The sequence below is a fragment of the Malaya genurostris genome, chromosome 3 (genome assembly GCF_030247185.1).
Source record: "Malaya genurostris strain Urasoe2022 chromosome 3, Malgen_1.1, whole genome shotgun sequence".
NCBI lineage: Eukaryota > Metazoa > Arthropoda > Insecta > Diptera > Culicidae > Malaya > Malaya genurostris.
In genome coordinates this window covers 87,328,441-87,347,535 of record NC_080572.1, presented here as the reverse complement: position 1 = coordinate 87,347,535, position 19,095 = coordinate 87,328,441, and the positions used below count along the sequence as shown (strand labels likewise).

Sequence of the window (19,095 nt, the reverse complement as noted above, 5' to 3'; positions counted from 1 at the left end):
ACATTGGGCTGGATGGTACTGTTAGTTCAGAAGATAAACGTTTGGACAAACTGTGGATGAGAGTTTTAATCGTAGTTCCAAGGAGATACCCGCAAAATACTTATTTCTCAACTCTCGATGTTTTTTTGGACATGTTAAAAAACCGGGAATTTTTAGTCTTGCGCACCGGGAAATTGAAATCGCTAATTCACTTGCCACCCTGTTTAACAATGTGCTTAATCCACATAGCAGTGAGACGATTTTTTATCAATCGGAATGTGTATTTTGCATGAGGGGCTGGGGTTCACTAGGAGATTGATAGTACCTATTAGCTCTCTCCGGACAGTACCAGCCTAGATGCCGTGTGGAATCCAACGGAAAAAAATGAACCAAGAATAGATCCAGTAAAAGGCGACAATTGCAGGAGTTTCTTTTCCCTTTCAGTTAGCAGATATTTTCAATGTTTCACTTCTGATTACTCTATTTTACTATTACCTACTATTACTTTACTTACTATTACCTCTTCATTCAACCTATCAATTTCCGTCTAACTTCGGAGAAAAGTTTTATTTGGAATGTTTTCTTCTTCCATGTTACTGATTGTCTTTCAGGATCATAAATTGAAAGATAAAAATCAACTATTGCGCAATTCCGTTGATATTATAAAGTTAATAACAGAGATAACATATATCGGTATATTGAATACACACAGTTCGATTTTACATCTTATAAGATGCACATAAATGGAGCGTCGTATTTCATACAAATTTATATTCAAGAAAATGGAAAATTGAGTGATTTGAAAATTACATGTCTTGAATTCGAATGAAATAAAAAACAAAAAATCGATAGCAGCAGCGCGACTTGAACCGCACATTGCACCTCACAAGCACATCGGTTACACGACTGGACTGCAGAGCTCATATCTGTTCAGTGAATAATTGATAAATATAAATCCATACAGCGGCACTTGGTAGCCGAGTGCAAATTACACTCAGACAATGTAAAATTCTGTGCGAATGGAATATTGCGTCATTTTAAAAATTTAGTAGTTGTGAATTATATCGTTTGTAGAATCCTGTCACCTGTAAAATTCATTATTTTTTTCTGTGCATAGTAAAAAAAAACACTTGATACTAATATTTCAAACAATAAATTAAAATTTTTCTCGGTTGCCGGCTGCCCACATCAACAAATATAACCAATTATTAATTTTAATAAATAATTAGAATAATACAGCGGAAATAATAAAGAATCAAGACGCGCGTGAAATCTGTTGACCTTTATTTGGTGATTTTAAATGATTTTATAACAACTGTTTAGAATATGTCAATGCAATCATTTAACTATTTTGTCTAAATCCTGTTCACTCGTTTATTCTGTATCACGTAATTTCATTTATAAAAAATAGGATAGTTTTTATTCCTTACGCGATAGTATTACAAATTTTTCTTCAGTTTCCTCTAATAAGAGCCCTGGATCGGGACTTCCCTGACTTCAATTTAGGTTATTGTGGAAACGTTCACTCGGGAAGTCAGTGAGTTTAGTGGTGCATCCGAGCATCTTGAAATCGGAACATACTGAGTCGCGCGCGCATAATACCAATACTGAAATTTTTACTAACAAATATCCTTCTCCCGTGACACTTGTGGAGTGCGCAGTAGTATATACGGCCTCTATTAACAACAAGTGTTGGACTAACATTCCTTCCCATTCCTTACACGATCTACGTTCGGTACTGATCAATAAATTCTGATGTACATTGTATTGTACATTGAAGGATGATTTACCAGTCCCAGGTTTGATCATCTAAAAATGCCCCGTACAATTTCAGCTAATCCCGATCAGTAACGGAGTAGCAACCAGGGGTGGTCGCTCAAGCTCAAGCTCAATCGGAATGTGTATTTTGCATGAATATTCTTCGGTGTTTTTAGTTTTCATGATTTATTCTAACGGCCGTCGTTTCAAGAGATGGTTTGAAATTTCAATCCCTGATTACCCTGTAACTGCAAGTCGGATCGAAAAGAAAATTTGTATGACACCATAAAATTAATAATTGAATCTAAACGTGTGATAATCGATGAAGCATTCCATGGGATGTCGAAGCGAGTTTCACTTAAGAGTTTTTGCAGCTGCATAACCACAAACGGTTTATATGGCCATAATTTTTTGGTGTCGTCATCTTCTATGACGGTTGGAATTTTAAAAACTCATCGCCCTGTACTTCCAGAATCGAAAGTCGGAATCGGGTAAAGTTCACCAATTTTGTATGCGTCTTTTAATTTGAATTTTTGTTTATGAAATTCGTTTTGGTCTTCTTTGGGGAAACGATTGAGCTTCTCTATTTTCGACATTTTTGGAACCAGAATTCGGAAATCGGTGTAGCCGAAATCAGTTAAATTCACCTAAGGGATTTTAAACTACTTTATTTGATGCTAAATTTTTGAAAATCAGTGTAACTTTGAGAAATCGTAATGTGTTCCAAATAAAATTTTTGGGTACCTTCCGTGATCGAAAACCGAACACTGTGAAAACTGAAATAAGTTTTTGGGGCATCGACTATCAAAATCTGCACCCCGATTAATTTATGTGAAATTGACATGTTCACACTAATCACCCTGTATCCCCCGAACCGAAAGTTGGATCTGATTAAAAACGAAAATTTGTATGGTATCTTATACCATACCATCTCCAAGAAAATTGAGTGAAATTATTTGTCATACACACATTTGCTGATCTCGACGAACTGATCCGAATGGTACATGGGTGTGAGATGTTATGTTCTTCAAGCAATTATTGCTGTAAGCGGCTTAAATCAATATAAATATGAAATTGTGCTGAATTCGAAAATACTGCCATCTTTCTAAAACATACGTCATATTCCAACGACGATATTGCAACCAAAAACGAACCGTCCTAAAATCGAAACGAGACAAAAAGTCATGAAAAAGGATGCTGTAAACAATCTATTTGGTGCTTAAACATAATTGCCAACAATAGTATTAATAATCGTGTTTAACGTTGATTCCTAACATTGCTTTATCATACAGCGTTCGAAATTTCTGCTACTGGAATAGTGGGAAAAGTCGTCTACTCAAAAACTTGCTAGCTATTACCGTGTGAAATCTAAGTCTTAAAACATATTTTGTTTTCAAGAACAATTGTGACAGCTATTGTCAAACAACTTTGACATAACACTTCGTCCAACTGGTAAAGTAAACAAAACATTCAATATCGTTCAGGCTCATGAGTAGACCTTTCATTTGCGGCTAGTTTGATCAAAATTGGTCCAGTAATTCCTGAGATCTTAACCTTTTAATTGACAACACACATAGGCACACGTACACACAGACATTTGCTTAGCTCGTCGACTCCGGACCTCGGAATATTTTTTCATATTGAGTGAATCCTATACATAACACTTAGACTGAAAATTCCCGGGCCTATCAAAGAGAACACGATATTTTTGGTTCAAAATTAACCTTATTCATCAACGTAATCTTAATCAAAAGCAATGAAATCATACCAGCGCCGCTCTAACCTTTCCCGAGCTTTTTATTAAGGTCTGCGTACATCCAGTAGTCACGCTATATAACATTCACTGTTAATGGTATTTCCTTTCTCAAGATAGTCGAATAAATAAATCTAAAACGGCATGCTGGGGATACGTTTGTTCCAGTTTCAGGTCTATTATAAATCTTCCATATGAAACTTCCAGCTGCTGAATTTGCTCTTAAAGCAAAAAAGTTATTGAAATGAACTTTTATCGTAGTAGGCTTTGCACATTTTTTATTGTGATCAAATCACGAGGTATATTTTTGCTAATGAGTTCACCAAAGAAACTATGTATATCGGATCAACGGTTTACCAGCTAGAGAATTAAGTTCACGTTTTTGTCGATTCAAACCACAGTGCAATGGTGCGACGACATTGCAAATGTTAGAAGAGTGTTGCAGCAACGATATTCTAAAGTAAAAAAGTCGTTTATCAGTGGCACAAACGTTTCAGAAGTGGCCGTGAGTCTGTGAATAATGACAAGAGAGTTTTCAGTCGAGAACGAAGGCGACGTTTTCATTGATTACAAGGGTGTTGTGAATCTTGAATTCCTTCCACAAACGACTTGTGGATCTTGCACCACGATAACGCACTGTCACACAATGCCATCGTTATCCATGAACATTTGGCTAAAAATGAAACGAATCCATGAACATTTGGCTAAAAATGAAACCACCGAATTCACCTGATTTGGCTCCCTGCGACTTTTTGCCTTTCTCATATAGAAAGGTTATGCAATCACTATGAAACCCGACTTTTGAACCGAGGCCCGGAGGGCCGAATGTCATATACCATTCGACTCAGTTCGTCGAGTACGCAAAATCTCTCTCTCTCTCTCTCTCTCTCTCTCTGTGTGTGTGTGCGTATGTGTGTATGTAACGTTTTTTTGCACTAACTTTTCTCGGAGATGGTTGAACCGATTTTCACAAACTTAGATTCAAATGAAAGGTCTTGTGGTCCCATACAAAATTCCTGAATATTATTTGGACCCGACTTCCGGTTCCGGAGTTATGGCGTGAAATGTGCAAAAAAATGAAAATACGTGCTCTAACTTTTCTTATAGATGGCGCGACCGATTTTCACAAAAATGAAAGGTCCTGTGATCCCATACGTAATTCCTGAATTTCATCCGGATCCGACTTCCGGATCCGGAAATATAGGGTAAACTGTGTTAAGGATTTTTTACCATCACTGAAAGGGGTGAAAACCCGTAGAAAGTTTTCCAAATCGACCTCAAATCTTCTCCAATTGATAGTTTTTATCAGTAGACGGTCAAACAAACTGATTTCGATTATTCTTTTAAGAAAATTATTCTGAAGAGTACCATAGCATTATATATGATAGTATGATTGATATGAGAAAGGCATCATTTCACCACTAGGTGGATTTAAACAGGTTTTCTCGACCGAATAGAGTCATGAAACCGCTCCGTGGAACACGTTTCAGTGTTGCAGCCGATGAAGAGTAGTTTGAAGGGGACAATATCGATTTTGATAAAAAAAATCTTGCATTTTTAATTCGTCATATCTACCGAAAACATAAAACAATATATTTCTGATCTTTGATGCAACGTAATACATACATTTTCGTGAAATAATCAATAAATGTAAATACCTCTGACAAATGCTAGCATAATAATGCAATGCATTTATACAATGTAGTTTTATTATCCATTCGAAGTAGGGTTGCTTCCTACTTGATTTTGTGCTCACGCACATCCGAATCACGTTTTACACACTAGCGGAAGGATGTAATTTTTCTTCAATGTCGGCTGGTATGTGTGCATCTCATTCAGACCGATCGGATTTTTCCTCAAACGCCGAGTGCTAGTGTGTTGGTGCGCTTTTACTACGTGGTTTTACACGTTCTCATTCCTTCTCAGCACTTGCCTACCTTCCGCACTCTATGCTTCATTATTGCGATCAACGAACAACCCCGCGTGATATCAAATTTATATGGGTTGTGTGTTCGTTCGTTCGATAGAATGGATTTTGTACGGCATTCGATTCGGCGAGAGCAGAAATGACGCGAAAACAAAACAGCTAATTCGAACGAGAGAGAGACTTGCAACTACCATCAGAGCGAGCCGTTGAGCTACCGGCGGCGCCGGGCGAACGCGAACGCGGCTACAATGCAACCTACCGGGAGAGTATTGGAGGTGAAAAACACCGGGGCTCTCCCGTGGACTATCGCTGCAGACGCAGTCTGGTCGAATTCTAGTTTGCTGTGGGGCTTCAGTTAGTTCGCGAGAGTTTACCAGTGCAAGTTGTGTGTAGCGTAGTTTCCTCATCGTAAAACGTCGGAACAGTTATTTGACGTCTATACTTGTATGTGCTGTTCCCTTCGTCACGCGGTGTGGTATCTCCGTAAAGTGCCCTTCCTCCCTTCAGAGATGTGTAGATCAGTTAAGCAGTGTTGAAGAATAATTATTAGGAAAACTTATGATGAGTTTTGTACTACACTCAAGGAAGGTGTAGAACCCGTTAGTTTGATGTGTTATTAGCAGTGCCTTTCTCGTTGTTCCGGAGAGATTTTGTGCTTTGTTGTTTCCAGCGAACGTAGTACTATAGGAAAAAGGGCCTATTAGCTGATTAGTCAGGACTCATCGGTTCTATCCTTGACAACCAAAGGTGGGTGTTGTTGGAAGTTTGCCGCAGTGGCATACCGAATTCAGGAAGTGAGACAACCGAAAACGGTGTGCAAAACAAAAAATAACTGAAGCACTCTCAGTGTTGACTCTGCTTCTGATGTAGACTGGTGAAAAATCAATATCATGACGATGACAAACCGTTTCGACGATAAGTTGTGCAATATGTTCTAGACCAATCAATCGAGATGGTGACGTTTTCGAACCGACTGACTGCCCCCTGAACAGTTCGATAAATAGAACTACTTTTTCCCATTAGACAACCGATATTTTTTTCCGAGGAGCTCCCACCAAAATACACGGTTGTTTGGGTGAGCTGCTGCTGTGCGAACCTTCAAAGTAAGGTAAGATTGAAGCCCGCGGAACAAGATATCTCGTAGCGAGAATAAAAAAATGGGATTACCTCTTTGTAAGTGCTGCCTGCAACTTACGGGACTGGTGGATGGAAACCATATACTTACCAGTCTCCGCACTCGTTTTGGGTGCGGGAGACGAGCTTCGGGAATCTGCGGGACTGGCTGACTGACTGACTGGAAAATGTACTCTGGTACTGGAGCTCCTCTTGGTGGAAAACGTGGCGAATAGAATCAAGACGAGTTCAGTGAACTTTTTTCCTCTTTTGTGCTTTCTGGGCTGCTAGGTTTCTTGCATGGATCGTGAGTTGTTCTTCTGTTGATGTTATTATTGCAGTTGTTTGTTGTTACTACTCAACGATGCATAAGTTTCCTGTGCTGTGATGTGCTCTTTTCTTTTGTTTTCTGGATCCCGGTTTACTTTAAATAGCATTCATACCGTAAATTCTCAAGCCGAAATTTGATTGCAAGAAACCGAACTAAACAAAATAAAATTATAAAATTTGGACTTCACAGTATGACACGAAAATGCCCTTTTATCGGAATTGAGTTTAAGAATATTCAAAACAAGATATCTCAATGATCACTTGATGTTATATTCTACAAAACAAATAATTATTTATACGTGTTCCTTTCAACATTGAGAACTGAAATTCATGTAGTTAGTCTATATTAAAAACCAATCACTGTTGAGTTACATTGTTCAACTTTTCGAAAAAGGCGTGCCTTTGAGATATACATTTCAAAAACTTGTTTAAATCCACCTAGTGGAGTAATTTGGAAAAAAAGGTAAGGTAAGCTGTGTTGATGCCTTTCTCATATTTTACTTAAATATTACTGGAAACTGTGGATCCGGTATTGAAGCTCTTCACATGGTCATTTCTAAAAAACACCCTTAAAATCAAAATGTTTACGCTAATTACCCTGTTATTTTGGAACTGGAAGACCTCTCGAGATAGAATTCAAGAAAATATCTTCTAAATTAGTGGAAATCGGTTGAGCCATCTCAGAGAAATTGACTGCACAAATTTTTTTCTAAAAATAAAAATATACATTTTCACAAATAAGAACATTTGCAGATTTCGACGAACTGATTGGAATACTATATGACAGCGACATTTGTATTGTTTACATTGAGTTGAAAATTTTACCTCCGCAAAAAAAGGAATTAATTCTTGAACATTTTCCGGCAATGATTCATTACGAATTTGGAGCGTCCAAAATTAGTTGCTTGGCCAGAAAACATCGATGCTGTGAAACATCTGATAATGGAAGATATCTTTGTGACGTACCGTGAAATGGAGGCAGCCTTGTGCATTAGTGTGAAAAGCTTATATGTTATTTTGCATGAACTTTTCGTGCTTCGAATTTGGTGTATAATATCTACACAGGTGATGAAACATGGATTTACTCATATGAGCCCGAAACTAAAAAGTAGTCGAATGTATGGATGTTCCAAACAGAAACAAATCCAACAAAAGTTGTTCGCACTCGAAGCACATCAAAGGATCGTAAGACTGTCAATTCTGATTGGTATACCACCATTTATTTGCCAGAAGTTTTTCGTGAAACAAGGAAAACAAACGCAAGACGTAAAATTATTCTTTATCACGATAGTGCAAGCTCTCACAGATCGTCTCAAAGAACCGAATATTTGAGCTCCCAAAACGTTGAATGGTTTCTTTGGGTGAAAAATAAACTGCGTGGAGATCGATGCAGTACTCCTGAAAAAGCTGTTGAAGTGTTCCAAAAAACATGTTTCGGGGGTACCTCAAGAAGAGTGGAAAAATATTTATGAAAATTGGTTCAATCGTATGCAAATATGCATTAATCATCTAGGGGAATATTTAAAAAAAAAACATTTCCGACCGAATATATTACTGTTTACATTAAATACATAAGTAGAAACAGGGTGGCAATTGACCGGGAAAATCGGGAAAAAGTCGGGAATTTGGTTTCACCGGGAAAGGGTCGGGAATTGTAGTGAAAAGGCGGGAAAAATATTACTATCTCAAATATGAGTAACAGTTGTTAGCATAATGTTTTTTTTCAACAAGTGAAAAGAAGGAGACAATACCCAATTTTGCGTTTGAGCGAGATGTTCAGTAAAAGTGTTGAAACAACTTATTGTCCCATACAGGTTCTATATTGAACATATCATTGGAAATCGGACCATAACCCCATGTCTCGTCCAACGATTTTGAAGGGTTTAACAGCAGTTTTAAATCAATCAGGAAGCGTGAAAAATAAGGATAATTTGGATGTTTCTGTTGAATTTTTATTAAGTTTTGAAATAAGTATTCAACCCACTTGCAAAATTGTTGGCTAAGTTTGCAAGAAGTATTTGAGTTCCTTCTTTGAGAGCTGAAAATGGTTTCTGAGGACCAGTATAGAATCTTCGAAAGATGTAGACTATGGATTGATTTGTTCAGTGAATCTATTTTTAGTCTCAAAGGTCCTCAACTATTCCATAACAGGATCACAAGAACGTTGATATTGATGTAGATGAAGGAGAATGGATTTTAATTTGAGCTTTTGGAACTTCAATAATGTAATATTTTCAAAACAATTGCAAAGTTTACATTGCTTTCGATATGAGATCTGTATCCTAACCGATTAGTTCTGAGGTGATAGAATATATAAAAAGTCGAACTAATCATTGCTTAATTTGCAACATTGAATGTTATTGGTAGATGATCTGAATCAAAGTCACTATCACGTCGGGGTCACCAGTGAATTAGCTACATTTATTTAAATTTATATGCACTGAAGTCTTTTTTTATGCGAAATTACGTACCGCATAGAAAAATCTCATAACTCTGAAAATTCGCATTAAAAAAAATCGCATAACTCTGAAACTTCGCGTAAAAAACCGCATAACTCTAAAACTTCGCACAAAAAAAACCGCATAACTCTGAAAATTCGCATAAAAAAGTCGCATAAAAAAACCGCATAAAAAATACCGCATAAAAAAAGACCCCGTGTACCTTATGGTCAAAAAAGAACCGGAATTTTATAAAAAAACGCAACGTCTCTATGGTCTCAAAATGCGTTCCCCGCAATGGCAATTTGGGTCTGGGGAAGAGGAAAAAGTCACACGGGGCCATATCTAGACAGTACGGTGCTTGGTTGATGATATTGGTTGAGTTTTTGACCAAAAACTGCGACACAACCAACGCTGTGTGAGCCGGCGCATTCAGCTTTTTTGGCACCAGCCGAGAAGCGACGCGTTTCAAACCCAAAACATTAGTTAAAATGTGTTCGGCTGATCCATAAGAGATGCCCAACAACACAGCAATCTCTATAATCGGTACAGAACGATTTTGCAACACGATTTGCTTCGCCGATTCAATGTTTTCTTCAGTAACAGATGTTGTTGGGCGGCCAGGGATCTCATCATGATCCAAACTTGTACGACCACCTTTGAAGCGTTTATACCACTCGTATGTCTGTGTTTTTCCTAGACACGATTCATCAAAGGCCTTTTCTAACATTTTCAACGTTTCGGAACACTTAAATCCATTTGCAACACAAAATTTGATGCACGCACGTTGTTCAAAATTTTCATCCATTATAAAAATCGCCACACGAAAATTTTTCAATTTCTTTGTATAGACGCCAAACAAAAACTAATCGTACGATATGCGTCAAAATTTGACAGAATGTGTATAAAAGTGTTGCCAACGTTGAGAGAATAAAAGTTTACCGATTGGACAAGCGCGGGAATTTTAAAATGAAAATTCCGGTTCTTTTTTGATCATAAGGTATTCGCAAATATTTTTTGGATACAGAAGAGCTTTCTGAGCACACCTTTTTCACGTGGCACAGGATTTCTGCTACTATTTATTGAATTCACTTGAGGTTAGTTTTAACTATTGAAATGTATTAAAACTATAGGCATTAGTCTGCTTCTTATTTGCATACAAAACCTTAGTTGGAATAGTAATTCGTCACGGATTCCGGTGACAACGACTCGCTGCTTTCCTCAGGAAACACGTGAGAAGACAAGTGAAACAAAATATGTAAGCATATTGGCATAAAATGAAGACTATATTCCAAATAAACCGTTATTACAGCTTTAAGTTGCCGCTAATGAAAAAAAATATTTTCATCCACCTAGTGGTGCAATGATGCCTTTCTCATCAATCAGACTATTATATATAATATTGTGGTATTCTTCAGAATAATTTTCTTCAGTTCTTAAAAGAATAACCGAAATCGGTTTGTTTGACCGTCTACTGATAAAAACGATCAATTTTAGAAAATTTGAGGTCGATTTAGGAAACTTTTTACGCCCTTTTCAGGATCCGGATGAAATTCAGGAATTACGTATATGACCACTGGTCCTTTCATTTGAACATAAGTTTGTGAAAATCGGTCGCGTCATCTATGAGAAAAGTTAGAACACATATAATTCATTTTTTGCACATTTTACCCCATAACTCTGGAACCGGAAGTCAGATCCAAGTAATATTCAGGAATTTCATATGGGGTTACAAGACATTTCATTTGAATCTAAGTTTGTGAAAGTCGGCTCAGCCATCTCCGAGAAAAGTTAGTGTAAAAAACGTTTCATACACACATACACACACCAAACAACTACTAGAATCAGATCAATTCTGTATAAAATGTTCAAAACGACGTATGTAACAATGAGAGATTCTCTTTGTTTACTTTCTCTTTCGATTATTGCGAAATATTCCTGCGTTTTTCGGTAATTTATCCAGAGCAGATTAAAAGATGATAGCTTTAGTTATTATTATCGGTAAATAATTGGAGAGAAGGATTGCTAAGAGTGCCGTAATAATCAAAAGAGAAAGTAAACAAAGAGAATCTCTCATTGTTACATACGTCGTTTTGAACATTTTATACAGAATTGTAGAAAGATTTCTCGTAGAAGATGAATTAGTTGAGCTATTGGAAATAAAACTGGCTTAAAACCAGTGGAGAATTCGTCATGAAGAACTCGTGCTTTCTGATTACTCCACGAGCATTTAGATCTTGTTAGGAAAAAATAGCTCGATATCTCGTGCGTTTTTACAGCTATCGTTTATTTCATTTGCTCATCAACGCATTGAAATCGAAAACATGCTGCATTCCAAAAATGGGATGAAATGACTGATGTACCTTAGGTATGTGTACTTCTAATGATTTTAAATTTAATTTTAATACATGAATATTTAAAATTTTTGCTCTGATAGGACATTTTTAATAGTTGTTTTTAGTGTTTCCATCACAATCGCAGCATGACAATTCATCTGAGGGTATCTGTTTAAACATCGTATGTCCATATGACAATTTGCTGTACCATGACCGAAGCAATGACGATATTGTGTTAGGTTCGCTGTGCCATCATGCCGTTTATAATTTTTCCGCCGAACTGAGATTTCCACTTTCACTTCCAGAAGGAGCCAAAAAAGCTCTGTACAAATTGCTTTGAAATTGCAGGCATAGATTGTTGTTTTTTTTCAGAGTAGCAAGCGTCCGTTATTGGGATTGTTGTTCCTTATTGATTTATTTTCAATCATATGTAACATACCAAAAAATAATAAAAACAGTCATGTGCACTCGGAAGAAATCGGTTACGTGTAACCAAAACCCCTTCAAAGCTAGAAAAAGGCTTTACACTTTTCTTATATGCACACGTAATTATCAATATTTCCTTTTTATACTTCGAGATGCCTGAAAAGTACTTCAATCCTCAATTAGCTTAACCTTTTTTGGACACGGAATATCTGTTTAAAGTTTAAATTACAGAATTCAAAAAGAACTAAACAGCGGTGATTTGAGTCTTTTCCAAAAACCGAGAATTTTTATCTCGAAAAACCGGGAAAATCGGGAAATTGAAATCGGCAATTGACCCGGGAACGACCGCAACTAGGTTAAAATCGGGTATAAATAAACGATATAAATTAATTAAATCGGCAGTTCATTTGCCACCCTGTAGAAACCCTCGTAAGATGAAATGATATTTTTGCATGTAAGAAACAGTTGCAAGATATCAATAAGGTCAAAAAAATTCATTTGCACAAAATATTTGGTCATGTATGATTGTTTACTGCGTCAAAATGTGACTGGCCATTATGAGATTTCCGACTTCAAGGTTGGTCCACTCCGACATATCCGTGGATATGTCCCTCAGACCAAATGCGTTTTGCAACTGAAGGTTGTAGCTTTGGAACAGTGGGTATAACATTCCGAGTGATTTTTTTTTGCGCAAGACCAAAGGGGCCATTTTTGCCCCGGTCTCCTTCATACTGTTTCTCAACCAGATACGATTCATTCGATCCTTCAGTATGGTTGTTCCTAAACAACTGCTTTCTCTGTCATTTTGTCGTGTTTTTTTGACGTCCTAACGCCAAAGGCATTTGACTTATTCCTATAGCACCCATGGTAACTATGAATTTAAGTTTTAATTGCTTTCGTTAATTTAAGTGTTCTATTAAGGATCGATTTGCTTCGATTCGGGTGTAACTTTGCACACGTCTTCAGTATGGAAAACCATTTGTTTTGTACGGCTTGAGTTTGAGACTCGGTTCAAGACTAATTTCTAAGTTGCAATTATTGAAACTTCGCATGTTTTGTTTTTAATCGAATCCATTCCTGTGCGGTTTTCATTCATCACACAGGTCTTAACCTCCATACCGGAATCCTTGGCAACGTTTGCTGGGGAACAAATTACCTAATTCGCTCGAACGAAATACTGTTTCTGCTGTTCAATGGCAAACATACGTGAAGCTGCGGTCGTGGTCGGTACAAACTTTACGTTCACTAGAAGCGGTATCGGTCGATGCGAAATAGTTTTAGTACCGCGACTACGGATTCAAAACTATCTCAAATGATGCAGTTTATTTGTTCTTTGTTTTATTAGTTTTTGAATGAAATTTGATTTTGAGGTTATTTTTAGTTTTACTGCTTTAAAATTACTGGAGCTCTTGATCAAACCTTATGCCAATAATATAAAAGGTATTCTCCTGATAACAGTGAACGGATTTACTGTGCTTGGTTTATCTTTTCCCGGGTAAATTTATGGTTCTTTTGATCAAAATCGACACACAAGATTAGAAATTTGATGAAAAGCAAAAACATTTTTAATCACGAGCATTTGCTGATGATTATTTCTATCGAATCCAGGAAACGTTAGGCTTTTCTTATCATGAAAAACATTAAATGCTCCTGTTCTTTGTCAAAACTCAATAATGCTATCAATCCGGTTATTTTATATTGTTTCATAGAAAATAGTGCTCTGAAAAATAAACTCGAAACATCCGAAGTTACCGTTGCCGGTTAAGATCAAGATCAGTTGAAATTCGAAATTTTAAAAAAACATGGCTGAAACCCAACTAAACAAAATAAAAGATTTTATGTTCATATAGTTCCTCTTTAGAAACAATGCAAATTTTTCATCAATATCCACTTCCGAGTCGAAATTCCATGACGCAGTGGGATCGATCCAAAAGTAGCCAAACATCTAAGTCAAAAGAACCAGAAAGGAAACGAACTAAAAACAAACTCTTATCAGAGAACTTCAATTATTCTGAGCGTTTTTCTTCTTGTTTTTTTTTTTTATTAAACAGAAGCAATAAAACACCATCCACAGTAAACATTTCACCTATAATCGCACTTATTTCGCCACATCAAATACAACAAACAAACATTTAGTTGCCTAAGTACGAACACTTCAAATACCTGGCAGCGGATGATTTCAAAAACCGAATCAACGAACACAAACGATGAGGCAGCTCTTGGCAGCACTCGCCAGCAACTGCCATGCCATTATCTTATTTGCGTGCCGGTGTTAGTTGATATAAGTTATTTCTTTACTTTTCGCAAAGCTTTCGGATTTACGGTCCGAAGTGGAAGTTTGTCAGCATTTGCTGATAAAACATTCAGATGAAACTTGAACAACTACTAAACATGAAGTGTTTTTGTACTGCTTAGATTTTAGTTTTTCTTTCGGATAGAGAAGGTGACTTGCTTATGCACTTGTTATCAATTCATAACAGCTATTGTTTGGAGTAGTCCCTGTGTTGATTCAGTGTTATTTTGTTTCTTTTTCCAGTAAAATAACATTTTCAATTCAATCTGTTTCCTACTAAATGATTCCTTTATTTTTAGCCAATATATATTTTTGATTGAACTATTTTTGATTTGTAAAATTTTCATATTAAAGATTAGGAGGTTTCATGCCTGCTGGTGAGAGCATAGAAAGTTTGATTAAATCAGTGGGTTGTTCTCTGCTTCGGAAAACAAATCAAAAGTTTCCGAATATATAAGCTAAACTGTTGCAATTATTCTAAAATTGATGGATGTCTCGGGAGTTGTTCTCACTTCTGTTTTCGCGGTATTCACTTTAGTGAAAGAATATTGAAAGTAGTTATAAAACACAAAAAAATCAGAATCTTTGAACTGAATTTCTCGACTTTTTGAGCACTCCATTGGTGTTAATCAATTTCTCGAGTTTATTTGTCTTTCTCATAACTAGATGAAAACAGTCCACACTCGTGTTTTGGTACATACAGTCAGTTGGGACCAATAAACATTTGCTTCGAACGAAACAGATTCGTAGACAATGGGACATTTTCGAAATGAGGAATCATAATGAAAATTAAACGCCGATTTTTGTGCTTTCCCTACCAACTCAATTCTGCTTTTAGACACTGCCGTATATTTGAAGTACAACTCAACAAGGTTTGAAGCGCTGGGTCTGTACTGTTAAGCTGAGAGCCGGGTATGGGCGACGATTTTTTTAAAGGGTCCGGTTCGTGTTTAAGAATTTCGTCGGGTTTCGGGTATTTGCACCCGATTAGCTCGGGTCAGGTTCAAGACAAAAAAAAATTTTTTTTCGAGCTCGGGTTGGGTACGGGTAAAGATTTTTATTTTTATCGGGTACGAGTCGAATTTCTTAGCTTCGATCTGGTACGAGTTTGGCTCGGGTTTAAAAAATTGCATATCCTATCATACCTACTGCTCAGTATATTTTTTTCGATTAATAATATTATTATATCTTTCAGATCGAAATATTTTTACGAAACGATTTTAATGAATGAATCCATGTATTTTTAATTATAGAAGACTGAAGTTTTAGTTAATATTAGTGACTCATTTCACCTGCTATAAATCTAAGAAACTATGCTGACTGTCTTTCTCTATCACAGACGACGGTTTCGGATGTCGGATCCGGAAAAAATCTTCATCAACTTATGAGACCATGATTCCCATATGGAAATGGGGCCAGCCGTTTCTGAGAAATTGGAGTGATTTCCGAATTGGAGTATACGATCACTTTTTCCGATTCTAAGATCCGGTATACCCAAAATCAATGTATTTGGACATAAACTAGCCAGACCTACCTAATTGAGGATGTATACGGCAAGTTGAAAGTATTTTGATTGATTTTTCAGTGTCTTGTTATGAAACACGCTCTTGAAATTGATTTTTTTCTGCTTATCAGCATGTAATTCCGTAACGTACTTATTGTACTATTGATCAAGTTCGAGGATCAAATGGCTGTTATTTCTAGTTCCGGAGATTTAATGGTATAAGTGACGTAACTGACAAAGCGCCCCTTTTTTACCGCTCAATTTTTTTTGCAAAGATTCCTAAACCGGATTCCTGGCTCGTTTGGAACCTATCATTGGGCCATTGATCAAGTTCGAAGATAAAATCACTATCACTTCTGGCTCCGAAAATATAATGGTATAAGTGACGTAACCGACAAAACGCCCGTTTTTTTACATTTCTCATATAGAAAGGTTGTGCAATCGCTAGAAAAATCGACTAGTAAAAAAGTCATATAACATTCGACTCAGTTCGTCGAGCTGAGCAACGTCTGTGTGTGCATGTATGGGTGTATATGTGTGTATGTATATGTGTGTATGTGTCAAATACTGTCCCTCATTTTTTCTCAGAGATGGCTTGACCGATTTTCACAAACTGAGGCTCAAATGAACGGTCTCGTAGCCCCATCTATTGCTATTGAATTTCATTCGAATTCGACTTCCGGTTCCGGAGTTATAGGGTAAAATGTGTTTGAAATCGCAAAACGTTATTTATAGCGACGATGCAAAGAAAAATAAAATTCTTCTTAATTTGACATAATTGTTAACAAATTGAAAAGGTTATGTTTGTTTATACCCAAATAAATTTTCTAATTATTATTTAAGTTGGAAATAAAATTTTGGGACATAATCCTGACATGTACAGTCATGGTATTTTCACAGTGACTGCCTCATCTTTCTATATGAGAAAGGCACAAAGAAATTTATAATATTTACAATTCGAGACAGTTCGATGTTTAACGCCTTTATTTCACATCAACAATCCGAACAAGGCTATAACAAAGACAATCTTTGAAATTTTTAAATTGAAAAGAAAATGAGAGTTTTTGCCTTTCTCTATAGAAAGGTATTAGAATTGCTGGAAAACCCGACTTTTGAACGGAGCCTCGGAGACCCATAGTGTTATATACCATTCGACTCAGTTCGATGAGATCGGAAAATGTCTGTGTGTGTGCGTGTGTGTGTGCACTTTTCGAAGATATTTTTACGCGCTCAATTTTCTCAGAGATGGCTGAACCGATTTAACAAACTTATGCTCCTTTGTCGGGCCATTGATCAAGTTAGAAGATCAAATGGCTGTGACTTTTGGTTCCGGAGAAATGATTGTATAAGTGACGTAACCGACAAAACGCGTTGTATTTTTACGCGCTCAATTTTCTCAGAGATGGCTAAACCGACTTTAACAAACTTATGCTCGTTTGAAAGCTACTATCGGACCATTGATCAGGTTCAATGACCAAATGGCTGTGACTTTTAGTTCCGGAGATATGATTGTATAAGTGACGTAACCGACAAAACGCGTTGTATTTTATCGCGCTCTATTTTCTCAGAGATGGCGGAACCGATTTTCACAAACCTTTGCTCGTTTGAAAGGTACTGTCGTGCTTTTGATTAAGTTCGAAGATCAAATGGCTATGACTTTTGGTTCCGGAGATATAATGGTATAAGTGACGTAACCGACAAAACACGTTGTATTTTTACGCGCTCAATTTTCTCAGAGATGGCTAAACCGACTTTAACAAACTTATGCCCGTTTGAAAGCTACTATCGGACCATTGATCAATTTTGAAGACCAAATGGCTGTGACTTTTGGTTCCGGAGACATGATTGTATAAGTGACGTAACCGACAAAACGTGTTGTATTTTTACGCGCTCAATTTTCTCAGAGATGGCTGAACCGACTTTAACAAACTTATGCTCGTTTGAAAGCTACTATCGGACCATTGATCAAGTTCGAAGACCAAATGGCTGTGACTTTTGATTCCGGAGATATAATGGTATAAGTGACGTAACCGACAAAACACGTTGTTTTTTATCGCTCTAATAATATATAAGGGTGCCAATATTTTGGGATCACCTCTAATTTCCTAAAGCGCTACTGTTCAAAAGTTTAAGCACCTCGTAAAAAGTCCTCATGCAAAATTTGAGCTAAATCGGACATGGGTAAGGGGTGCTGCCCGGCGGTTAAAGTTTGAAAATTTTCGATCTTGAAAAAAGACCTTAGGAGGGAGTACATGAAATTTCCGAAATTGAAAAATTTTTTTGATGCAAATAATATTAAAATTGCATGAAACGTCGAGATTTAGTGTTATTTAAAAAAAAATTCTTTCGAAGAAATTGACTCTGAGATTGTTTAGATTTTTTTTCTAAGTCCCAAAAAGTCAATTTTTCCAAAAAAAAATTTTTTTAGATGACACTAAATCTCGGCGTTTCATGCAATTCTAAGACTTTTGGCACCAAAAATTTTTTTTCGATTTCGAAAATTTCATGTAAGACGCATTAGGTTGTTATGTTTGTATGATGATGATGGATTTTTAGTGTTAAAAAAATTAGTTGTCTACAAAAGTATGAGCCTCGCTCGTGCGAAGCAGATAGAGGTAATGTGGAAAATGAATATGACTGGAACTGGTTATGTTCTCTTTTATTTTTGAGAGCTTTAGAATTCTACGTGTCAAGTTCTAGACTCTGTAAGAGTTGAGTAATGATTTATTAATTATATTTCGGAAACTAATCGGGATCGGAAGTTGTTGATGGAATTGGGCTTGGCTCTGCTCATCCGCAGTCTCGTTACTCCATCGTAGCTGATGTTTGTAGCGATGAACTGGTCCGGCGGGAAGGGCCAAGTGAATTACTGTCCGATACTGACAAAGGTATCGGGTTCGATTCCTGATTTGTTCAAGGATCATCCCGGGTAGGAAATTTTCTTCAATAACCCTGGATAGTAAACCGGAAATATTTGAATGTTTTCTTGTTCTCAGATGTACTTTAGAAGGAGAATCTATACATGCTGGATTAATCAGATTTATATTTAGTTAACTGGTTAAAATATGTGATTCAATATTTATTATCATTTAGATAAATCGTCCAGCTCACACTTTTGTAGGGGTATGAGACGGGACCATCATCATCATCAACAAAGATATTGTTTCCGATTTTATCACAATTCGTTGATTGAAAGTCGAGTAATCGGCAAAATATCATGGCGACTCCTCTAATCCGA

General features: G+C 36.7%; 1 protein-coding gene across 3 annotated transcripts in view; it reads left to right on the top strand.

Moving 5' to 3' along the window:
* LOC131437101 (dystonin) overlaps nucleotides 1-19,095 on the top strand; it is a 531,610-nt gene that overhangs the window by 7,038 nt on the left and 505,477 nt on the right. The window contains exon 1 of one of the 3 annotated variants that reach the window (XM_058606234.1): nucleotides 5,775-6,164. The exons of the other annotated variants lie outside the window; for them this stretch is intronic. The gene's annotated coding sequence lies outside the window, so the exon portion shown is untranslated. Of the gene's footprint in view, nucleotides 1-5,774; nucleotides 6,165-19,095 lie in introns of those variants that run through there. 3 annotated transcript variants of the gene reach the window in all.